Genomic DNA, 22,891 nt, shown 5'->3' on the forward strand with positions numbered 1-22,891 from the left:
ACAGGAGCTAGCAAACAGAGCTGTAAACAGGGGAGTTTGAGTGGGAGTTCTGTTGGAGTAGAAGGTATTTGTGTGTGTTTGGTTTTGTATTGGTAGTATCTGTGTGTGTAGGGGCTTTGTGCTAGGACAGAAGCTGAGCCGTGATTAGGGGGCGGGGCTTCCCTGACTAGGGGTCCTATAAAGGTATCAGCCAGTCAGGCAGCGGCACAGACAGCTGCAGCGGCACAGGAGCTATCAAACAGAGCTGTAAACAGGGGAGTTTGAGTGGGAGTACTGTTGGAGTAGAAGGTATTTGTGTGTGTTTGGTTTTGTATTGGTAGTATCTGTGTGTGTAGGGGCTTGGAGGGGCTTTGTGCTGGGAGAGAAGCTGAGCCCTGATTAGTGGGCGGGGCTTCCCTGACTAGGGATCCTATAAAGGTAGCAGCCAGTCAGGCAGCCGCACAGACAGCTGCAGCGGCACAGGAGCTAGCAAACAGAGCTGTAAACAGGCGGGTTTGAGTGGGAGTTCTGTTGGAGGAGAAGGTATTTGTGTGTTTGGTTTTGTATTGGTGGTATCTGTATGTGTAGGGGCTTTGTCCTGGGAGAGAAGCTGAGCCCTGATTAGGGGGCGGGGCTTCCCTCGCTAGGGGTCCTATAAAGGTAGCAGCCAGTCAGGCAGCGGCACAGGAGCTATCAAACAGAGCTGTAAACAGGGGAGTTTGAGTGGGAGTTCTGTTGGAGGAGAAGGTATTTGTGTGTGTTTGGTTTTCTATTGTTAGTATCTGTATGTGTAGGGGCTTTGTGCTGGGAGAGAAGCTGAGCCCTGATTAGGGGGCGGGGCTTCCCTGACTAGGGGTCCTATAAAGGTAGCAGCCAGTCAGGCAGCGGCACAGACAGCTGCAGCGGCACAGGAGCTAGCAAACAGAGCTGTAAACAGGGGATTTTGAGTGGGAGTTCTGTTGGAGGAGAAGGTATTTGTGTGTGTTTGGTTTTGTATTGGTGGTATCTGTATGTGTAGGGGCTTTGTGCTGGGAGAGAAGCTGAGCCCTTATTAGGGGGCGGGGCTTCCCTGACTAGGGGTCCTATAAAGGTTGCAGCCAGTCAGGCAGCGGCACAGGAGCTATCAAACAGAGCTGTAAACAGGGGAGTTTGAGTGGGAGTACTGTCGGAGTAGAAGGTATTTGTGTGTGTTTGGTTTTGTATTGGTAGTATCTGTGTGTGTAGGGGCTTTGTGCTGAGACAGAAGCTGAGCCCTGATTGGGGGGCGGGGCTTCACTGACTAGGGGTCCTATGAAGGTAGCAGCCAGTCAGGTAGCGGCACAGACAGCTGCAGCAGCACAGGAGCTAGCAAACAGAGCTGTAAACAGGGGAGTTTGAGTGGGAGTTCTTTTGGAGGAGAAGGTATTTGTGTGTGTTTGGTTTTGTATTGTTAGTATCTGTATGTGTAGGGGCTTTGTGCTGGGAGAGAAGCTGAGCCCTGATTAGGGGGCGGGGCTTCCCTGACTAGGGGTCCTATAAAGGTAGCAGCCAGTCAGGCAGCGGCACAGGAGCTAGCAAACAGAGCTGTAAACAGGGGAGTTTGAGTGGGAGTTCTGTTGGAGGAGAAGGTATTTGTGTGTGTTTTTGTATTGGTAGTATCTGTATGTGTAGGGGCTTTGTGCTGGGAGAGAAGCTGAGCCGAGATTAGGGGGCGGGGCTTCACTGACTAGGGGTCCTATAAAGGTCGCAGCCAGTCAGGCAGCGGCAAAGACAGCTGCAGCGGCACAGGAGCTAGCAAACAGAGCTGTAAACAGGCGGGTTTGAGTGGGAGTTCTGTTTGAGGAGAAGGTATTTGTGTGTGTGTTTGGTTTTGTATTGGTAGTATCTGTATGTGTAGAGGCTTGGAGGGGCTTTGTGCTGGGAAAGAAGCTGAGCCCTGATTAGGGGGCGGGGCTTCCCTGACAAGGGGTCCTATAAAGGTAGCAGCCAGTCAGGCAGCGGCACAGGAGCGACAAACAGAGCTGTAAACAGGGGAGTTCGAGTGGGAGTTCTGTTGGAGGAGAAGGTATTTGTGTGTGTTTGGTTTTGTATTGTTAGTATCTGTATGTGTAGGGGCTTCGTGCTGGGAGAGAAGCTGAGCCCTGATTAGGGGGCGGGGCTTCCCTGACTAGGGGTCCGATAAAGGTAGCAGCCAGTCAGGCAGCGGCACAGGAGCTAGCAAACAGAGCTGTAAACAGGGGAGTTTGAGTGGGAGTTCTGTTGGAGTAGAAGGTATTTGTGTGTGTTTGGTTTTGTATTGGTAGTATCTGCATGTGTAGAGGCTTGGAGGGGCTTTGTGCTGGGAGAGAAGCTGAGCCCTGATTAGTGGGCGGGGCTTCCCTGACCAGGGATCCTATAAAGGTAGCAGCCAGTCAGGCAGCCGCACAGACAGCTGCAGCGGCACAGGAGCTAGCAAACAGAGCTGTAAACAGGGGAGTTTGAGTGGGAGTTCTGTTGGAGGAGAAGGTATTTGTGTGTGTTTGGTTTTGTATTGTTAGTATCTGTATGTGTAGGGGCTTTGTGCTGGGAGAGAAGCTGAGCCCTGATTAGGGGGCGGGGCTTCCCTCGCTAGGGGTCCTATAAAGGTAGCAGCCAGTCAGGCAGCGGCACAGACAGCTGCAGCGGCACAGGAGCTAGCAAACAGAGCTGTAAACAGTGGAGTTTGAGTGGGAGTTCTGTTGGAGGAGAAGGTATTTGTGTGTGTTTGGTTTTGTATTGGTAGTATCTGTATGTGTAGAGGCTTTGTGCTGGGAGAGAAGCTGAGCCCTGATTAGGGGGCGGGGCTTCCCTGACTCTGGGCCCTATAAAGGTAGCAGCCAGTCAGGCAGCGGCACAGACAGCTGCAGCGGCACAGGAGCTAGCAAACAGAGCTGTAAACGGGGAGTTTGAGTGGGAGGAGAAGGTATTTGTGTGTGTTTGGTTTTGTATTGTTAGTATCTGTATGTGAAGGGGCTTTGTGCTGGGAGAGAAGCTGAGCCCTGATTAGGGGGCGGGGCTTCCCTGACTCTGGGCCCTATAAAGGTAGCAGCCAGTCAGGCAGCGGCACAGACAGCTGCAGCGGCACAGGAGCTAGCAAACAGAGCTGTAAACGGGGAGTTTGAGTGGGAGGAGAAGGTATTTGTGTGTGTTTGGTTTTGTATTGTTAGTATCTGTATGTGAAGGGGCTTTGTGCTGGGAGAGAAGCTGAGCCCTGATTAGGGGGCGGGGCTTCACTGACTAGGGGTCCTAAAAAGGTATCAGCCAGTCAGGCAGCGGCACAGACAGCTGCATCGGCACAGGAGCTAGCAAACAGAGCTGTAAACAGGGGATTTTGAGTGGGAGTTCTGTTGGAGGAGAAGGTATTTGTGTGTGTTTGGTTTTGTATTGGTGGTATCTGTATGTGTAGGGGCTTTGTGCTGGGAGAGAAGCTGAGCCCTGATTAGGGGGCGGGGCTTCACTGACTAGGGGTCCTATAAAGGTTGCAGCCAGTCAGGCAGCGGCACAGGAGCTATCAAACAGAGCTGTAAACAGGGGAGTTTGAGTGGGAGTACTTTCGGAGTAGAAGGTATTTGTGTGTGTTTGGTTTTGTATTGGTAGTTTCTGTGTGTGTAGGGGCTTTGTGCTGAGACAGAAGCTGAGCCCTGATTGGGGGGCGGGGCTTCACTGACTAGGGGTCCTATAAAGGTAGCAGCCAGTCAGGTAGCGGCACAGACAGCTGCAGCAGCACAGGAGCTAGCAAACAGAGCTGTAAACAGGGGAGTTTGAGTGGGAGTTCTTTTGGAGGAGAAGGTATTTGTGTGTGTTTTTGTATTGGTAGTATCTGTGTGTGTAGGGGCTTTGTGCTGGGACAGAAGCTGAGCCCTGATTAGGGGGCGGGGCTTCACTGACTAGGAGTCCTATAAAGGTAGCAGCCAGTCAGGCAGCGGCACAGACAGCTGCAGCGGCACAGGAGCTAGCAAACAGAGCTGTAAACAGGCGGGTTTGAGTGGGAGTTCTGTTGGAGGAGAAGGTATTTGTGTGTGTGTTTGGTTTTGTATTGGTAGTATCTGTATGTGTAGGGGCTTTGTGCTGGGAGAGAAGCTGAGCCCTGATTAGGGGGCGGGGCTTCCCTGACTAGGGGTCCTAAAAAGGTAGCAGCCAGTCAGGCAGCGGCACAGGAGCTAGCACACAGAGATGGAAACAGGGGAGTTTGAGTGGGAGTTCTGTTGGAGGAAAAGGTATATGTGTGTGTGTTTGGTTTTGTATTGGTGGTATCTGTATGTGTAGAGGCTTGGAGGGGCTTTGTGCTGGGAAAGAAGCTGAGCCCTGATTAGTGGGCGGGGCTTCCCTGACTAGCGGTCCTATAAGGTTGCAGCCAGTCAGGCAGCGGCACAGGAGCTATCAAACAGAGCTGTAAACAGGGGAGTTTGAGTGGGATTCTGTTGGAGTAGAAGGTATTTGTGTGTGTTTGGTTTTGTATTGGTAGTATCTGTGTGTGTAGGGGCTTTGTGCTGGGACAGAAGCTGAGCCCTGATTAGGGGGCGGGGCTTGACTGACTAGGGGTCCTATAAAGGTTGCAGCCAGTCAGGCAGCGGCACAGGAGCTACAAACAGAGCTGTAAACAGGGGAGTTCTAGTGGGAGTTCTGTTGGAGGAGAAGGTATTCGTGTGTGTTTGGTTTTGTATTGGTAGTATCTGTATGTGAAGGGGCTTTGTGCTGGGAGAGAAGCTGAGCCGTGATTAGGGGGCGGGGCTTCACTTACTAGGGGTCCTAGAAAGGTATCAGCCAGTCAGGCAGCGGCACAGACAGCTGCAGCGGCACAGGAGCTAGAAACAGAGCTGTAAACAGGGGAGTTTGAGTGGGAGTTCTGTTTTAGGAGAAGGTATTTGTGTGTGTTTGGTTTTGTATTGGTGGTATCTCTATGTGTAGGGGCTTTGTCCTGGGAGAGAAGCTGAGCCCTGATTAGGGGGCGGGGCTTCCCTGACTAGGGATCCTATAAAGGTAGCAGCCAGTCAGGCAGCGGCACAGGAGCTAGCACACAGAGATGTAAACAGGGGAGTTTGAGTGGGAGTTCTGTTGGAGGAGAAGGTATTTGTGTGTGTTTGGTTTTGTATTGGTAGTATCTGCATGTGTAGAGGCTTGGAGGGGCTTTGTGCTGGGAGAGAAGCTGAGCCCTGATTAGTGGGCGGGGCTTCCCTGACTAGGGATCCTATAAAGGTAGCAGCCAGTCAGGCAGCCGCACAGACAGCTGCAGCGGCACAGGAGCTAGCAAACAGAGCTGTAAACAGGGGATTTTGAGTGGGAGTTCTGTTGGAGGAGAAGGTATTTGTGTGTGTTTGGTTTTGTATTGGTGGTATCTGTATGTGTAGGGGCTTTGTGCTGGGAGAGAAGCTGAGCCCTTATTAGGGGGCGGGGCTTCCCTGACTAGGGGTCCTATAAAGGTTGCAGCCAGTCAGGCAGCGGCACAGGAGCTATCAAACAGAGCTGTAAACAGGGGAGTTTGAGTGGGAGTACTGTCGGAGTAGAAGGTATTTGTGTGTGTTTGGTTTTGTATTGGTAGTATCTGTGTGTGTAGGGGCTTTGTGCTGAGACAGAAGCTGAGCCCTGATTGGGGGGCGGGGCTTCACTGACTAGGGGTCCTATGAAGGTAGCAGCCAGTCAGGTAGCGGCACAGACAGCTGCAGCAGCACAGGAGCTAGCAAACAGAGCTGTAAACAGGGGAGTTTGAGTGGGAGTTCTTTTGGAGGAGAAGGTATTTGTGTGTGTTTGGTTTTGTATTGTTAGTATCTGTATGTGTAGGGGCTTTGTGCTGGGAGAGAAGCTGAGCCCTGATTAGGGGGCGGGGCTTCCCTGACTAGGGGTCCTATAAAGGTAGCAGCCAGTCAGGCAGCGGCACAGGAGCTAGCAAACAGAGCTGTAAACAGGGGAGTTTGAGTGGGAGTTCTGTTGGAGGAGAAGGTATTTGTGTGTGTTTTTGTATTGGTAGTATCTGTATGTGTAGGGGCTTTGTGCTGGGAGAGAAGCTGAGCCGAGATTAGGGGGCGGGGCTTCACTGACTAGGGGTCCTATAAAGGTCGCAGCCAGTCAGGCAGCGGCAAAGACAGCTGCAGCGGCACAGGAGCTAGCAAACAGAGCTGTAAACAGGCGGGTTTGAGTGGGAGTTCTGTTTGAGGAGAAGGTATTTGTGTGTGTGTTTGGTTTTGTATTGGTAGTATCTGTATGTGTAGAGGCTTGGAGGGGCTTTGTGCTGGGAAAGAAGCTGAGCCCTGATTAGGGGGCGGGGCTTCCCTGACAAGGGGTCCTATAAAGGTAGCAGCCAGTCAGGCAGCGGCACAGGAGCGACAAACAGAGCTGTAAACAGGGGAGTTCGAGTGGGAGTTCTGTTGGAGGAGAAGGTATTTGTGTGTGTTTGGTTTTGTATTGTTAGTATCTGTATGTGTAGGGGCTTCGTGCTGGGAGAGAAGCTGAGCCCTGATTAGGGGGCGGGGCTTCCCTGACTAGGGGTCCGATAAAGGTAGCAGCCAGTCAGGCAGCGGCACAGGAGCTAGCAAACAGAGCTGTAAACAGGGGAGTTTGAGTGGGAGTTCTGTTGGAGTAGAAGGTATTTGTGTGTTTGGTTTTGTATTGGTAGTATCTGCATGTGTAGAGGCTTGGAGGGGCTTTGTGCTGGGAGAGAAGCTGAGCCCTGATTAGTGGGCGGGGCTTCCCTGACCAGGGATCCTATAAAGGTAGCAGCCAGTCAGGCAGCCGCACAGACAGCTGCAGCGGCACAGGAGCTAGCAAACAGAGCTGTAAACAGGGGAGTTTGAGTGGGAGTTCTGTTGGAGGAGAAGGTATTTGTGTGTGTTTGGTTTTGTATTGTTAGTATCTGTATGTGTAGGGGCTTTGTGCTGGGAGAGAAGCTGAGCCCTGATTAGGGGGCGGGGCTTGACTGACTAGGGGTCCTATAAAGGTCGCAGCCAGTCAGGCAGCGGCACAGACAGCTGCAGTGGCACAGGAGCTAGCAAACAGAGCTGTAAACAGGCGGGTTTGAGTGGGAGTTCTGTTGGAGGAGAAGGTATTTGTGTGTGTGTTTGGTTTTGTATTGGTAGTATCTGTACATGTAGAGGCTTGGAGGGGCTTTGTGCTGGGAAAGAAGCTGAGCCCTGATTAGGGGGCGGGGCTTCCCTGACTAGGGGTCCTATAAAGATAGCAGCCAGTCAGGCAGCGGCACAGGAGCTACAAACAGAGCTGTAAACAGGGGAGTTCGAGTGGGAGTTCTGTTGGAGGAGAAGGTATTCGTGTGTGTTTGGTTTTGTATTGGTAGTATCTGTATGTGAAGGGGCTTTGTGCTGGGAGAGAAGCTGAGCCGTGATTAGGGGGCGGGGCTTCACTTACTAGGGGTCCTAGAAAGGTATCAGCCAGTCAGGCAGCGGCACAGACAGCTGCAGCGGCACAGGAGCTAGCAAACAGAGCTGTAAACAGGGGAGTTTGACTGGGAGTTCTGTTGGAGGAGAAGGTATTTGTGTGTGTTTGGTTTTGTATTGGTGGTATCTGTATGTGTAGGGGCTTTGTCCTGGGAGAGAAGCTGAGCCCTGATTAGGGGGCGGGGCTTCCCTCGCTAGGGGTCCTATAAAGGTAGCAGCCAGTCAGGCAGCGGCACAGACAGCTGCAGCGGCACAGGAGCTAGCAAACAGAGCTGTAAACAGTGGAGTTTGAGTGGGAGTTCTGTTGGAGGAGAAGGTATTTGTGTGTGTTTGGTTTTGTATTGGTAGTATCTGTATGTGTAGAGGCTTTGTGCTGGGAGAGAAGCTGAGCCCTGATTAGGGGGCGGGGCTTCCCTGACTCTGGGCCCTATAAAGGTAGCAGCCAGTCAGGCAGCGGCACAGACAGCTGCAGCGGCACAGGAGCTAGCAAACAGAGCTGTAAACGGGGAGTTTGAGTGGGAGGAGAAGGTATTTGTGTGTGTTTGGTTTTGTATTGTTAGTATCTGTATGTGAAGGGGCTTTGTGCTGGGAGAGAAGCTGAGCCCTGATTAGGGGGCGGGGCTTCCCTGACTCTGGGCCCTATAAAGGTAGCAGCCAGTCAGGCAGCGGCACAGACAGCTGCAGCGGCACAGGAGCTAGCAAACAGAGCTGTAAACGGGGAGTTTGAGTGGGAGGAGAAGGTATTTGTGTGTGTTTGGTTTTGTATTGTTAGTATGTGTATGTGAAGGGGCTTTGTGCTGGGAGAGAAGCTGAGCCCTGATTAGGGGGCGGGGCTTCACTGACTAGGGGTCCTAAAAAGGTATCAGCCAGTCAGGCAGCGGCACAGACAGCTGCATCGGCACAGGAGCTAGCAAACAGAGCTGTAAACAGGGGATTTTGAGTGGGAGTTCTGTTGGAGGAGAAGGTATTTGTGTGTGTTTGGTTTTGTATTGGTGGTATCTGTATGTGTAGGGGCTTTGTGCTGGGAGAGAAGCTGAGCCCTGATTAGGGGGCGGGGCTTCACTGACTAGGGGTCCTATAAAGGTTGCAGCCAGTCAGGCAGCGGCACAGGAGCTATCAAACAGAGCTGTAAACAGGGGAGTTTGAGTGGGAGTACTTTCGGAGTAGAAGGTATTTGTGTGTGTTTGGTTTTGTATTGGTAGTATCTGTGTGTGTAGGGGCTTTGTGCTGAGACAGAAGCTGAGCCCTGATTGGGGGGCGGGGCTTCACTGACTAGGGGTCCTATAAAGGTAGCAGCCAGTCAGGTAGCGGCACAGACAGCTGCAGCAGCACAGGAGCTAGCAAACAGAGCTGTAAACAGGGGAGTTTGAGTGGGAGTTCTGTTGGAGGAGAAGGTATTTGTGTGTGTTTTTGTATTGGTAGTATCTGTGTGTGTAGGGGCTTTGTGCTGGGACAGAAGCTGAGCCCTGATTAGGGGGCGGGGCTTCACTGACTAGGAGTCCTATAAAGGTAGCAGCCAGTCAGGCAGCGGCACAGACAGCTGCAGCGGCACAGGAGCTAGCAAACAGAGCTGTAAACAGGGGAGTTTGAGTGGGAGTTCTGTTGGAGGAGAAGGTATTTGTGTGTGTTTGGTTTTGTATTGGTAGTATCTGTATGTGTAGGGGCTTTTTGCTGGGAGAGAAGCTGAGCCCTGATTAGGGGGCGGGGCTTGACTGACTAGGGGTCCTATAAAGGTCGCAGCCAGTCAGGCAGCGGCACAGAGAGCTGCAGCGGCACAGGAGCTAGCAAACAGAGCTGTAAACAGGCGGGTTTGAGTGGGAGTTCTGTTGGAGGAGAAGGTATTTGTGTGTGTGTTTGGTTTTGTATTGGTAGTATCTGTATGTGTAGGGGCTTTGTGCTGGGAGAGAAGCTGAGCCCTGATTAGGGGGCGGGGCTTCCCTGACTAGGGGTCCTAAAAAGGTAGCAGCCAGTCAGGCAGCGGCACAGGAGCTAGCACACAGAGATGGAAACAGGGGAGTTTGAGTGGGAGTTCTGTTAGTGGAGAAGGTATTTGTGTGTGTTTTTGGTTTTGTATTGTTAGTATCTGTATGTGTAGGGGCTTTGTGCTGGGAGAGAAGCTGAGCCCTGATTAGGGGGCGGGGCTTCCCTGACTAGGGGTCCTATAAAGGTAGCAGCCAGTCAGGCAGCGGCACAGGAGCTAGCAAACAGAGCTGTAAACAGGGGCGTTTGAGTGGGAGTTCTGTTGGAGGAAAAGGTATATGTGTGTGTGTTTGGTTTTGTATTGGTGGTATCTGTATGTGTAGAGGCTTGGAGGGGCTTTGTGCTGGGAAAGAAGCTGAGCCCTGATTAGTGGGCGGGGCTTCCCTGACTAGCGGTCCTATAAGGTTGCAGCCAGTCAGGCAGCGGCACAGGAGCTATCAAACAGAGCTGTAAACAGGGGAGTTTGAGTGGGATTCTGTTGGAGTAGAAGGTATTTGTGTGTGTTTGGTTTTGTATTGGTAGTATCTGTGTGTGTAGGGGCTTTGTGCTGGGACAGAAGCTGAGCCCTGATTAGGGGGCGGGGCTTGACTGACTAGGGGTCCTATAAAGGTTGCAGCCAGTCAGGCAGCGGCACAGGAGCTACAAACAGAGCTGTAAACAGGGGAGTTTGAGTGGGAGTTCTGTTGGAGGAGAAGGTATTCGTGTGTGTTTGGTTTTGTATTGGTAGTATCTGTATGTGAAGGGGCTTTGTGCTGGGAGAGAAGCTGAGCCGTGATTAGGGGGCGGGGCTTCACTTACTAGGGGTCCTAGAAAGGTATCAGCCAGTCAGGCAGCGGCACAGACAGCTGCAGCGGCACAGGAGCTAGAAACAGAGCTGTAAACAGGGGAGTTTGAGTGGGAGTTCTGTTTTAGGAGAAGGTATTTGTGTGTGTTTGGTTTTGTATTGGTGGTATCTCTATGTGTAGGGGCTTTGTCCTGGGAGAGAAGCTGAGCCCTGATTAGGGGGCGGGGCTTCCCTGACTAGGGATCCTATAAAGGTAGCAGCCAGTCAGGCAGCGGCACAGGAGCTAGCACACAGAGATGTAAACAGGGGAGTTTGAGTGGGAGTTCTGTTGGAGGAGAAGGTATTTGTGTGTGTTTGGTTTTGTATTGGTAGTATCTGCATGTGTAGAGGCTTGGAGGGGCTTTGTGCTGGGAGAGAAGCTGAGCCCTGATTAGTGGGCGGGGCTTCCCTGACTAGGGATCCTATAAAGGTAGCAGCCAGTCAGGCAGCCGCACAGACAGCTGCAGCGGCACAGGAGCTAGCAAACAGAGCTGTAAACAGGGGAGTTTGAGTGGGAGTTCTGTTGGAGGAGAAGGTATTTGTGTGTGTTTGGTTTTGTATTGTTAGTATCTGTATGTGTAGGGGCTTTGTGCTGGGAGAGAAGCTGAGCCCTGATTAGTGGGCGGGGCTTCCCTGACTAGGGATCCTATAAAGGTAGCAGCCAGTCAGGCAGCCGCACAGACAGCTGCAGCGGCACAGGAGCTATCAAACAGAGCTGTAAACAGGGGAGTTTGAGTGGGAGTTCTGTTGGAGTAGAAGGTATTTGTGTGTGTTTGGTTTTGTATTGGTAGTATCTGTGTGTGTAGGGGCTTTGTGCTGGGACAGAAGCTGAGCCCTGATTAGGGGGCGGGGCTTGACTGACTAGGGGTCCTATAAAGGTCGCAGCCAGTCAGGCAGCGGCACAGACAGCTGCAGCGGCACAGGAGCTAGCAAACAGTGCTGTAAACAGGGGAGTTTGAGTGGGAGTTCTTTTGGAGGAGAAGGTATTTGTGTGTGTTTGGTTTTGTATTGTTAGTATCTGTATGTGTAGGGGCTTTGTGCTGGGAGAGAAGCTGAGCCCTGATTAGGGGGCGGGGCTTCCCTGACTAGGGGTCCTATAAAGGTAGCAGCCAGTCAGGCAGCGGCACAGGAGCTAGCAAACAGAGCTGTAAACAGGGGAGTTTGAGTGGGAGTTCTGTTGGAGGAGAAGGTATTTGTGTGTGTTTTTGTATTGGTAGTATCTGTATGTGTAGGGGCTTTGTGCTGGGAGAGAAGCTGAGCCGAGATTAGGGGGCGGGGCTTCACTGACTAGGGGTCCTATAAAGGTCGCAGCCAGTCAGGCAGCGGCAAAGACAGCTGCAGCGGCACAGGAGCTAGCAAACAGAGCTGTAAACAGGCGGGTTTGAGTGGGAGTTCTGTTTGAGGAGAAGGTATTTGTGTGTGTGTTTGGTTTTGTATTGGTAGTATCTGTATGTGTAGAGGCTTGGAGGGGCTTTGTGCTGGGAAAGAAGCTGAGCCCTGATTAGGGGGCGGGGCTTCCCTGACGAGGGGTCCTATAAAGGTAGCAGCCAGTCAGGCAGCGGCACAGGAGCTACAAACAGAGCTGTAAACAGGGGAGTTCGAGTGGGAGTTCTGTTGGAGGAGAAGGTATTTGTGTGTGTTTGGTTTTGTATTGTTAGTATCTGTATGTGTAGGGGCTTCGTGCTGGGAGAGAAGCTGAGCCCTGATTAGGGGGCGGGGCTTCCCTGACTAGGGGTCCGATAAAGGTAGCAGCCAGTCAGGCAGCGGCACAGGAGCTAGCAAACAGAGCTGTAAACAGGGGAGTTTGAGTGGGAGTTCTGTTGGAGTAGAAGGTATTTGTGTGTGTTTGGTTTTGTATTGGTAGTATCTGCATGTGTAGAGGCTTGGAGGGGCTTTGTGCTGGGAGAGAAGCTGAGCCCTGATTAGTGGGCGGGGCTTCCCTGACCAGGGATCCTATAAAGGTAGCAGCCAGTCAGGCAGCCGCACAGACAGCTGCAGCGGCACAGGAGCTAGCAAACAGCTGTAAACAGGGGAGTTTGAGTGGGAGTTCTGTTGGAGGAGAAGGTATTTGTGTGTGTTTGGTTTTGTATTGTTAGTATCTGTATGTGTAGGGGGTTTGTGCTGGGAGAGAAGCTGAGCCCTGATTAGGGGGCGGGGCTTGACTGACTAGGGGTCCTATAAAGGTCGCAGCCAGTCAGGCAGCGGCACAGACAGCTGCCGCGGCACAGGAGCTAGCAAACAGAGCTGTAAACAGGCGGGTTTGAGTGGGAGTTCTGTTGGAGGAGAAGGTATTTGTGTGTTTGGTTTTGTATTGGTGGTATCTGTATGTGTAGGGGCTTTGTCCTGAGAGAGAAGCTGAGCCCTGATTAGGGGGCGGGGCTTCCCTCGCTAGGGGTCCTATAAAGGTAGCAGCCAGTCAGGCAGCGGCACAGGAGCTATCAAACAGAGCTGTAAACAGGGGAGTTTGAGTGGGAGTTCTGTTGGAGGAGAAGGTATTTGTGTGTGTTTGGTTTTCTATTGTTAGTATCTGTATGTGTAGGGGCTTTGTGCTGGGAGAGAAGCTGAGCCCTGATTAGGGGGCGGGGCTTCCCTGACTAGGGGTCCTATAAAGGTAGCAGCCAGTCAGGCAGCGGCACAGACAGCTGCAGCGGCACAGGAGCTAGCAAACAGAGCTGTAAACAGGGGATTTTGAGTGGGAGTTCTGTTGGAGGAGAAGGTATTTGTGTGTGTTTGGTTTTGTATTGGTGGTATCTGTATGTGTAGGGGCTTTGTGCTGGGAGAGAAGCTGAGCCCTGATTAGGGGGCGGGGCTTCCCTGACTAGGGGTCCTATAAAGGTTGCAGCCAGTCAGGCAGCGGCACAGGAGCTATCAAACAGAGCTGTAAACAGGGGAGTTTGAGTGGGAGTACTGTCGGAGTAGAAGGTATTTGTGTGTGTTTGGTTTTGTATTGGTAGTATCTGTGTGTGTAGGGGCTTTGTGCTGAGACAGAAGCTGAGCCCTGATTGGGGGGCGGGGCTTCACTGACTAGGGGTCCTATGAAGGTAGCAGCCAGTCAGGTAGCGGCACAGACAGCTGCAGCAGCACAGGAGCTAGCAAACAGAGCTGTAAACAGGGGAGTTTGAGTGGGAGTTCTTTTGGAGGAGAAGGTATTTGTGTGTGTTTGGTTTTGTATTGTTAGTATCTGTATGTGTAGGGGCTTTGTGCTGGGAGAGAAGCTGAGCCCTGATTAGGGGGCGGGGCTTCCCTGACTAGGGGTCCTATAAAGGTAGCAGCCAGTCAGGCAGCGGCACAGGAGCTAGCAAACAGAGCTGTAAACAGGGGAGTTTGAGTGGGAGTTCTGTTGGAGGAGAAGGTATTTGTGTGTGTTTTTGTATTGGTAGTATCTTTATGTGTAGGGGCTTTGTGCTGGGAGAGAAGCTGAGCCGAGATTAGGGGGCGGGGCTTCACTGACTAGGGGTCCTATAAAGGTCGCAGCCAGTCAGGCAGCGGCAAAGACAGCTGCAGCGGCACAGGAGCTAGCAAACAGAGCTGTAAACAGGGGAGTTTGAGTGGGAGTTCTGTTTGAGGAGAAGGTATTTGTGTGTGTGTTTGGTTTTGTATTGGTAGTATCTGTATGTTTAGAGGCTTGGAGGGGCTTTGTGCTGGGAAAGAAGCTGAGCCCTGATTAGGGGGCGGGGCTTCCCTGACAAGGGGTCCTATAAAGGTAGCAGCCAGTCAGGCAGCGGCACAGGAGCGACAAACAGAGCTGTAAACAGGGGAGTTCGACTGGGAGTTCTGTTGGAGGAGAAGGTATTTGTGTGTGTTTGGTTTTGTATTGTTAGTATCTGTATGTGTAGGGGCTTCGTGCTGGGAGAGAAGCTGAGCCCTGATTAGGGGGCGGGGCTTCCCTGACTAGGGGTCCGATAAAGGTAGCAGCCAGTCAGGCAGCGGCACAGGAGCTAGCAAACAGAGCTGTAAACAGGGGAGTTTGAGTGGGAGTTCTGTTGGAGTAGAAGGTATTTGTGTGTGTTTGGTTTTGTATTGGTAGTATCTGCATGTGTAGAGGCTTGGAGGGGCTTTGTGCTGGGAGAGAAGCTGAGCCCTGATTAGTGGGCGGGGCTTCCCTGACCAGGGATCCTATAAAGGTAGCAGCCAGTCAGGCAGCCGCACAGACAGCTGCAGCGGCACAGGAGCTAGCAAACAGAGCTGTAAACAGGGGAGTTTGAGTGGGAGTTCTGTTGGAGGAGAAGGTATTTGTGTGTGTTTGGTTTTGTATTGTTAGTATCTGTATGTGTAGGGGCTTTGTGCTGGGAGAGAAGCTGAGCCCTGATTAGGGGGCGGGGCTTGACTGACTAGGGGTCCTATAAAGGTCGCAGCCAGTCAGGCAGCGGCACAGACAGCTGCAGTGGCACAGGAGCTAGCAAACAGAGCTGTAAACAGGCGGGTTTGAGTGGGAGTTCTGTTGGAGGAGAAGGTATTTGTGTGTGTGTTTGGTTTTGTATTGGTAGTATCTGTACATGTAGAGGCTTGGAGGGGCTTTGTGCTGGGAAAGAAGCTGAGCCCTGATTAGGGGGCGGGGCTTCCCTGACTAGGGGTCCTATAAAGATAGCAGCCAGGCAGGCAGCGGCACAGGAGCTACAAACAGAGCTGTAAACAGGGGAGTTCGAGTGGGAGTTCTGTTGGAGGAGAAGGTATTCGTGTGTGTTTGGTTTTGTATTGGTAGTATCTGTATGTGAAGGGGCTTTGTGCTGGGAGAGAAGCTGAGCCGTGATTAGGGGGCGGGGCTTCACTTACTAGGGGTCCTAGAAAGGTATCAGCCAGTCAGGCAGCGGCACAGACAGCTGCAGCGGCACAGGAGCTAGCAAACAGAGCTGTAAACAGGGGAGTTTGACTGGGAGTTCTGTTGGAGGAGAAGGTATTTGTGTGTGTTTGGTTTTGTATTGGTGGTATCTGTATGTGTAGGGGCTTTGTCCTGGGAGAGAAGCTGAGCCCTGATTAGGGGGCGGGGCTTCCCTCGCTAGGGGTCCTATAAAGGTAGCAGCCAGTCAGGCAGCGGCACAGACAGCTGCAGCGGCACAGGAGCTAGCAAACAGAGCTGTAAACAGTGGAGTTTGAGTGGGAGTTCTGTTGGAGGGGAAGGTATTTGTGTGTGTTTGGTTTTGTATTGGTAGTATCTGTATGTGTAGAGGCTTTGTGCTGGGAGAGAAGCTGAGCCCTGATTAGGGGGCGGGGCTTCCCTGACTCTGGGCCCTATAAAGGTAGCAGCCAGTCAGGCAGCGGCACAGACAGCTGCAGCGGCACAGGAGCTAGCAAACAGAGCTGTAAACGGGGAGTTTGAGTGGGAGGAGAAGGTATTTGTGTGTGTTTGGTTTTGTATTGTTAGTATCTGTATGTGAAGGGGCTTTGTGCTGGGAGAGAAGCTGAGCCCTGATTAGGGGGCGGGGCTTCCCTGACTCTGGGCCCTATAAAGGTAGCAGCCAGTCAGGCAGCGGCACAGACAGCTGCAGCGGCACAGGAGCTAGCAAACAGAGCTGTAAACGGGGAGTTTGAGTGGGAGGAGAAGGTATTTGTGTGTGTTTGGTTTTGTATTGTTAGTATCTGTATGTGAAGGGGCTTTGTGCTGGGAGAGAAGCTGAGCCCTGATTAGGGGGCGGGGCTTCACTGACTAGGGGTCCTAAAAAGGTATCAGCCAGTCAGGCAGCGGCACAGACAGCTGCATCGGCACAGGAGCTAGCAAACAGAGCTGTAAACAGGGGATTTTGAGTGGGAGTTCTGTTGGAGGAGAAGGTATTTGTGTGTGTTTGGTTTTGTATTGGTGGTATCTGTATGTGTAGGGGCTTTGTGCTGGGAGAGAAGCTGAGCCCTGATTAGGGGGCGGGGCTTCACTGACTAGGGGTCCTATAAAGGTTGCAGCCAGTCAGGCAGCGGCACAGGAGCTATCAAACAGAGCTGTAAACAGGGGAGTTTGAGTGGGAGTACTTTCGGAGTAGAAGGTATTTGTGTGTGTTTGGTTTTGTATTGGTAGTATCTGTGTGTGTAGGGGCTTTGTGCTGAGACAGAAGCTGAGCCCTGATTGGGGGGCGGGGCTTCACTGACTAGGGGTCCTATAAAGGTAGCAGCCAGTCAGGTAGCGGCACAGACAGCTGCAGCAGCACAGGAGCTAGCAAACAGAGCTGTAAACAGGGGAGTTTGAGTGGGAGTTCTTTTGGAGGAGAAGGTATTTGTGTGTGTTTGGTTTTGTATTGTTAGTATCTGTATGTGTAGGGGCTTTGTGCTGGGAGAGAAGCTGAGCCCTGATTAGGGGGCGGGGCTTCCCTGACTAGGGGTCCTATAAAGCTAGCAGCCAGTCAGGCAGCGGCACAGGAGCTAGCAAACAGAGCTGTAAACAGGGGAGTTTGAGTGGGAGTTCTGTTGGAGGAGAAGGTATTTGTGTGTGTTTTTGTATTGGTAGTATCTGTGTGTGTAGGGGCTTTGTGCTGGGACAGAAGCTGAGCCCTGATTAGGGGGCGGGGCTTCACTGACTAGGAGTCCTATAAAGGTAGCAGCCAGTCAGGCAGCGGCACAGACAGCTGCAGCGGCACAGGAGCTAGCAAACAGAGCTGTAAACAGGGGAGTTTGAGTGGGAGTTCTGTTGGAGGAGAAGGTATTTGTGTGTGTTTGGTTTTGTATTGGTAGTATCTGTATGTGTAGGGGCTTTTTGCTGGGAGAGAAGCTGAGCCCTGATTAGGGGGCGGGGCTTGACTGACTAGGGGTCCTATAAAGGTCGCAGCCAGTCAGGCAGCGGCACAGAGAGCTGCAGCGGCACAGGAGCTAGCAAACAGAGCTGTAAACAGGCGGGTTTGAGTGGGAGTTCTGTTGGAGGAGAAGGTATTTGTGTGTGTGTTTGGTTTTGTATTGTTAGTATCTGTATGTGTAGGGGCTTTGTGCTGGGAGAGAAGCTGAGCCCTGATTAGGGGGCGGGGCTTCCCTGACTAGGGGTCCTATAAAGGTAGCAGCCAGTCAGGCAGCGGCACAGGAGCTAGCACACAGAGATGGAAACAGGGGCGTTTGAGTGGGAGTTCTGTTGGAGGAAAAGGTATATGTGTGTGTGTTTGGTTTTGTATTGGTGGTATCTGTATGTGTAGAGGCTTGGAGGGGCTTTGTGCTGGGAAAGAAGCTGAGCCCTGATTAGTGGGCGGGGCTTCCCTGACTAGCGGTCCTATAAGGCTGCAGCCAGTCAGGCAGCGGCACAGGAGCTATCAAACAGAGCTGTAAACAGGGGAGTTTGAGTGGGATTCTGTTGGAGTAGAAGGTATTTGTGTGTGTTTGGTTTTGTATTGGTAGTATCTGTGTGTGTAGGGGCTTTGTGCTGGGACAGAAGCTGAGCCCTGATTAGGGGGCGGGGCTTGACTGACTAGGGGTCCTATAAAGGTTGCAGCCAGTCAGGCAGCGGCACAGGAGCTACAAACAGAGCTGTAAACAGGGGAGTTTGAGTGGGAGTTCTGTTTTAGGAGAAGGTATTTGTGTGTGTTTGGTTTTGTATTGGTGGTATCTCTATGTGTAGGGGCTTTGTCCTGGGAGAGAAGCTGAGCCCTGATTAGGGGGCGGGGCTTCCCTGGCTAGGGGTCCTATAAAGGTAGCAGCCAGTCAGGCAGCGGCACAGGAGCTAGCAAACAGAGCTGTAAACAGGGGAGTTTGAGTGGGAGTTCTGTTGGAGGAGAAGGTATTTGTGTGTGTTTGGTTTTGTATTGGTAGTATCTGCATGTGTAGAGGCTTGGAGGGGCTTTGTGCTGGGAGAGAAGCTGAGCCCTGATTAGTGGGCGGGGCTTCCCTGACTAGGGATCCTTTAAAGGTAGCAGCCAGTCAGGCAGCCGCACAGACAGCTGCAGCGGCACAGGAGCTAGCAAACAGAGCTGTAAACAGGGGAGTTTGAGTGGGAGTTCTGTTGGAGGAGAAGGTATTTGTGTGTGTTTGGTTTTGTATTGGTAGTATCTGTATGTGTAGGGGCTTTGTGCTGGGAGAGAAGCTGAGCCCTGATTAGGGGGCGGGGCTTGACAGACTAGGGATCCTATAAAGGTAGCAGCCAGTCAGGCAGCGGCACAGACAGCTGCAGCGGCACAGGAGCTAGCAAACAGAGATGTAAACAGGCGGGTTTGAGTGGGAGTTCTGTTGGAGGAGAAGGTATTTGTGTGTGTGTTTGGTTTTGTATTGGTAGTATCTGTATGTGTAGAGGCTTGGAGGGGCTTTGTGCTGGGAAAGAAGCTGAGCCCTGATTAGGGGGCGGGGCTTCCCTGACTAGGGGTCCTATAAAGGTTGCAGCCCGTCAGGCAGCGGCAGAGGAGCTACAAACAGAGCTGTAAACAGGGGAGTTCGAGTGGGAGTTCTGTTGGAGGAGAAGGTATTTGTGTGTGTTTGGTTTTGTATTGTTAGTATCTGTATGTGTAGGGGCTTCGTGCTGGGAGAGAAGCTGAGCCCTGATTAGGGGGCGGGGCTTCCCTGACTAGGGGTCCGATAAAGGTAGCAGCCAGTCAGGCAGCGGCACAGGAGCTAGCAAACAGAGCTGTAAACAGGGGAGTTTGAGTGGGAGTTCTGTTGGAGTAGAAGGTATTTGTGTGTGTTTGGTTTTGTATTGGTAGTATCTGCATGTGTAGAGGCTTGGAGGGGCTTTGTGCTGGGAGAGAAGCTGAGCCCTGATTAGTGGGCGGGGCTTCCCTGACCAGGGGTCCTATAAAGGTCGCAGCCAGTCAGGCAGCGGCACAGACAGCTGCAGCGGCACAGGAGCTAGCAAACAGAGCTGTAAACAGGCGGGTTTGAGTGGGAGTTCTGTTGGAGGAGAAGGTATTTGTGTGTTTGGTTTTGTATTAGTGGTATCTGTATGTGTAGGGGCTTTGTCCTGGGAGAGAAGCTGAGCCCTGATTAGGGGGCGGGGCTTCCCTCGCTAGGGGTCCTATAAAGGTAGCAGCCAGTCAGGCAGCGGCACAGGAGCTATCAAACAGAGCTGTAAACAGGGGAGTTTGAGTGGGAGTTCTGTTGGAGGAGAAGGTATTTGTGTGTGTTTGGTTTTCTATTGTTAGTATCTGTATGTGTAGGGGCTTTGTGCTGGGAGAGAAGCTGAGCCCTGATTAGGGGGCGGGGCTTCCCTGACTAGGGGTCCTATAAAGGTAGCAGCCAGTCAGGCAGCGGCACAGACAGCTGCAGCGGCACAGGAGCTAGCAAACAGAGCTGTAAACAGGGGATTTTGAGTGGGAGTTCTGTTGGAGGAGAAGGTATTTGTGTGTGTTTGGTTTTGTATTGGTGGTATCTGTATGTGTAGGGGCTTTGTGCTGGGAGAGAAGCTGAGCCCTGATTAGGGGGCGGGGCTTCCCTGACTAGGGGTCCTATAAAGGTTGCAGCCAGTCAGGCAGCGGCACAGGAGCTATCAAACAGAGCTGTAAACAGGGGAGTTTGAGTGGGAGTACTGTCGGAGTAGAAGGTATTTGTGTGTGTTTGGTTTTGTATTGGTAGTATCTGTGTGTGTAGGGGCTTTGTGCTGAGACAGAAGCTGAGCCCTGATTGGGGGGCGGGGCTTCACTGACTAGGGGTCCTATGAAGGTAGCAGCCAGTCAGGTAGCGGCACAGACAGCTGCAGCAGCACAGGAGCTAGCAAACAGAGCTGTAAACAGGGGAGTTTGAGTGGGAGTTCTTTTGGAGGAGAAGGTATTTGTGTGTGTTTGGTTTTGTATTGTTAGTATCTGTATGTGTAGGGGCTTTGTGCTGGGAGAGAAGCTGAGCCCTGATTAGGGGGCGGGGCTTCCCTGACTAGGGGTCCTATAAAGGTAGCAGCCAGTCAGGCAGCGGCACAGGAGCTAGCAAACAGAGCTGTAAACAGGGGAGTTTGAGTGGGAGTTCTGTTGGAGGAGAAGGTATTTGTGTGTGTTTTTGTATTGGTAGTATCTGTATGTGTAGGGGCTTTGTGCTGGGAGAGAAGCTGAGCCGAGATTAGGGGGCGGGGCTTCACTGACTAGGGGTCCTATAAAGGTCGCAGCCAGTCAGGCAGCGGCAAAGACAGCTGCAGCGGCACAGGAGCTAGCAAACAGAGCTGTAAACAGGCGGGTTTGAGTGGGAGTTCTGTTTGAGGAGAAGGTATTTGTGTGTGTGTTTGGTTTTGTATTGGTAGTATCTGTATGTGTAGAGGCTTGGAGGGGCTTTGTGCTGGGAAAGAAGCTGAGCCCTGATTAGGGGGCGGGGCTTCCCTGACGAGGGGTCCTATAAAGGTAGCAGCCAGTCAGGCAGCGGCACAGGAGCGACAAACAGAGCTGTAAACAGGGGAGTTCGAGTGGGAGTTCTGTTGGAGGAGAAGGTATTTGTGTGTGTTTGGTTTTGTATTGTTAGTATCTGTATGTGTAGGGGCTTCGTGCTGGGAGAGAAGCTGAGCCCTGATTAGGGGGCGGGGCTTCCCTGACTAGGGGTCCGATAAAGGTAGCAGCCAGTCAGGCAGCGGCACAGGAGCTAGCAAACAGAGCTGTAAACAGGGGAGTTTGAGTGGGAGTTCTGTTGGAGTAGAAGGTATTTGTGTGTGTTTGGTTTTGTATTGGTAGTATCTGCATGTGTAGAGGCTTGGAGGGGCTTTGTGCTGGGAGAGAAGCTGAGCCCTGATTAGTGGGCGGGGCTTCCCTGACCAGGGATCCTATAAAGGTAGCGGCCAGTCAGGCAGCCGCACAGACAGCTGCAGCGGCACAGGAGCTAGCAAACAGAGCTGTAAACAGGGGAGTTTGAGTGGGAGTTCTGTTGGAGGAGAAGGTATTTGTGTGTGTTTGGTTTTGTATTGTTAGTATCTGTATGTGTAGGGGCTTTGTGCTGGGAGAGAAGCTGAGCCCTGATTAGGGGGCGGGGCTTGACTGACTAGGGGTCCTATAAAGGTCACAGCCAGTCAGGCAGCGGCACAGACAGCTGCAGTGGCACAGGAGCTAGCAAACAGAGCTGTAAACAGGCGGGTTTGAGTGGGAGTTCTGTTGGAGGAGAAGGTATTTGTGTGTGTGTTTGGTTTTGTATTGGTAGTATCTGTACATGTAGAGGCTTGGAGGGGCTTTGTGCTGGGAAAGAAGCTGAGCCCTGATTAGGGGGCGGGGCTTCCCTGACTAGGGGTCCTATAAAGATAGCAGCCAGTCAGGCAGCGGCACAGGAGCTACAAACAGAGCTGTAAACAGGGGAGTTCGAGTGGGAGTTCTGTTGGAGGAGAAGGTATTCGTGTGTGTTTGGTTTTGCATTGGTGGTATCTGTATGTGTAGGGGCTTTGTCCTGGGAGAGAAGCTGAGCCCTGATTAGGGGGCGGGGCTTCCCTCGCTAGGGGTCCTATAAAGGTAGCAGCCAGTCAGGCAGCGGCACAGACAGCTGCAGCGGCACAGGAGCTAGCAAACAGAGCTGTAAACAGTGGAGTTTGAGTGGGAGTTCTGTTGGAGGAGAAGGTATTTGTGTGTGTTTGGTTTTGTATTGGTAGTATCTGTATGTGTAGGGGCTTTGTGCTGGGAGAGAAACTGAGCCCTGATTAGGGGGCGGGGCTTGACTGACTAGGGGTCCTATAAAGGTAGCAGCCAGTCAGGCAGCGGCACAGACAGCTGCAGCGGCACAGGAGCTAGCAAACAGAGCTGTAAAGAGGAAAGTTGGAGTGGGAGTTCTGTTGGAGGAGAAGGTATTTGTGTGTGTTTGGATTTGTATTGGTAGTATCTGTATGTGTAGAGGCTTTGTGCTGGGAGAGAAGCTGAGCCCTGATTAGGGGGCGGGGCTTCCCTGACTCTGGGCCCTATAAAGGTAGCAGCCAGTCAGGCAGCGGCACAGACAGCTGCAGCGGCACAGGAGCTAGCAAACAGAGCTGTAAACGGGGAGTTTGAGTGGGAGGAGAAGGTATTTGTGTGTGTTTGGTTTTGTATTGTTAGTATCTGTATGTGAAGGGGCTTTGTGCTGGGAGAGAAGCTGAGCCCTGATTAGGGGGCGGGGCTTCACTGACTAGGGGTCCTAAAAAGGTATCAGCCAGTCAGGCAGCGGCACAGACAGCTGCATCGGCACAGGAGCTAGCAAACAGAGCTGTAAACAGGGGATTTTGAGTGGGAGTTCTGTTGGAGGAGAAGGTATTTGTGTGTGTTTGGTTTTGAATTGGTGGTATCTGTATGTGTAGGGGCTTTGTGCTGGGAGAGAAGCTGAGCCCTGATTAGGGGGCGGGGCTTCCCTGACTAGGGGTCCTATAAAGGTTGCAGCCCGTCAGGCAGCGGCACAGGAGCTACAAACAGAGCTGTAAACAGGGGAGTTCGAGTGGGAGTTCTGTTGGAGGAGAAGGTATTCGTGTGTGTTTGGTTTTGTATTGGTAGTATCTGTATGTGAAGGGGCTTTGTGCTGGGAGAGAAGCTGAGCCGTGATTAGGGGGCGGGGCTTCACTTACTAGGGGTCCTAGAAAGGTATCAGTCAGTCAGGCAGCGGCACAGACAGCTGCAGCGGCACAGGAGCTAGAAACAGAGCTGTAAACAGGGGAGTTTGAGTGGGAGTTCTGTTGGAGGAGAAGGTATTTGTGTGTGTTTGGTTTTGTATTGGTGGTATCTCTATGTGTAGGGGCTTTGTCCTGGGAGAGAAGCTGAGCCCTGATTAGGGGGCGGGGCTTCCCAGGCTAGGGGTCCTATAAAGGTAGCAGCCAGTCAGGCAGCGGCACAGGAGCTAGCAAACAGAGCTGTAAACAGGGGAGTTGGAGTGGGAGTTCTGTTGGAGGAGAAGGTATTTGTGTGTGTTTGGTTTTGTATTGGTG

This window comes from Lepidochelys olivacea (genome assembly GCF_965140295.1).
Source record: "Lepidochelys olivacea isolate rLepOli2 genome assembly, chromosome: 26".
In the NCBI taxonomy this organism is placed as follows: domain Eukaryota; kingdom Metazoa; phylum Chordata; order Testudines; family Cheloniidae; genus Lepidochelys; species Lepidochelys olivacea.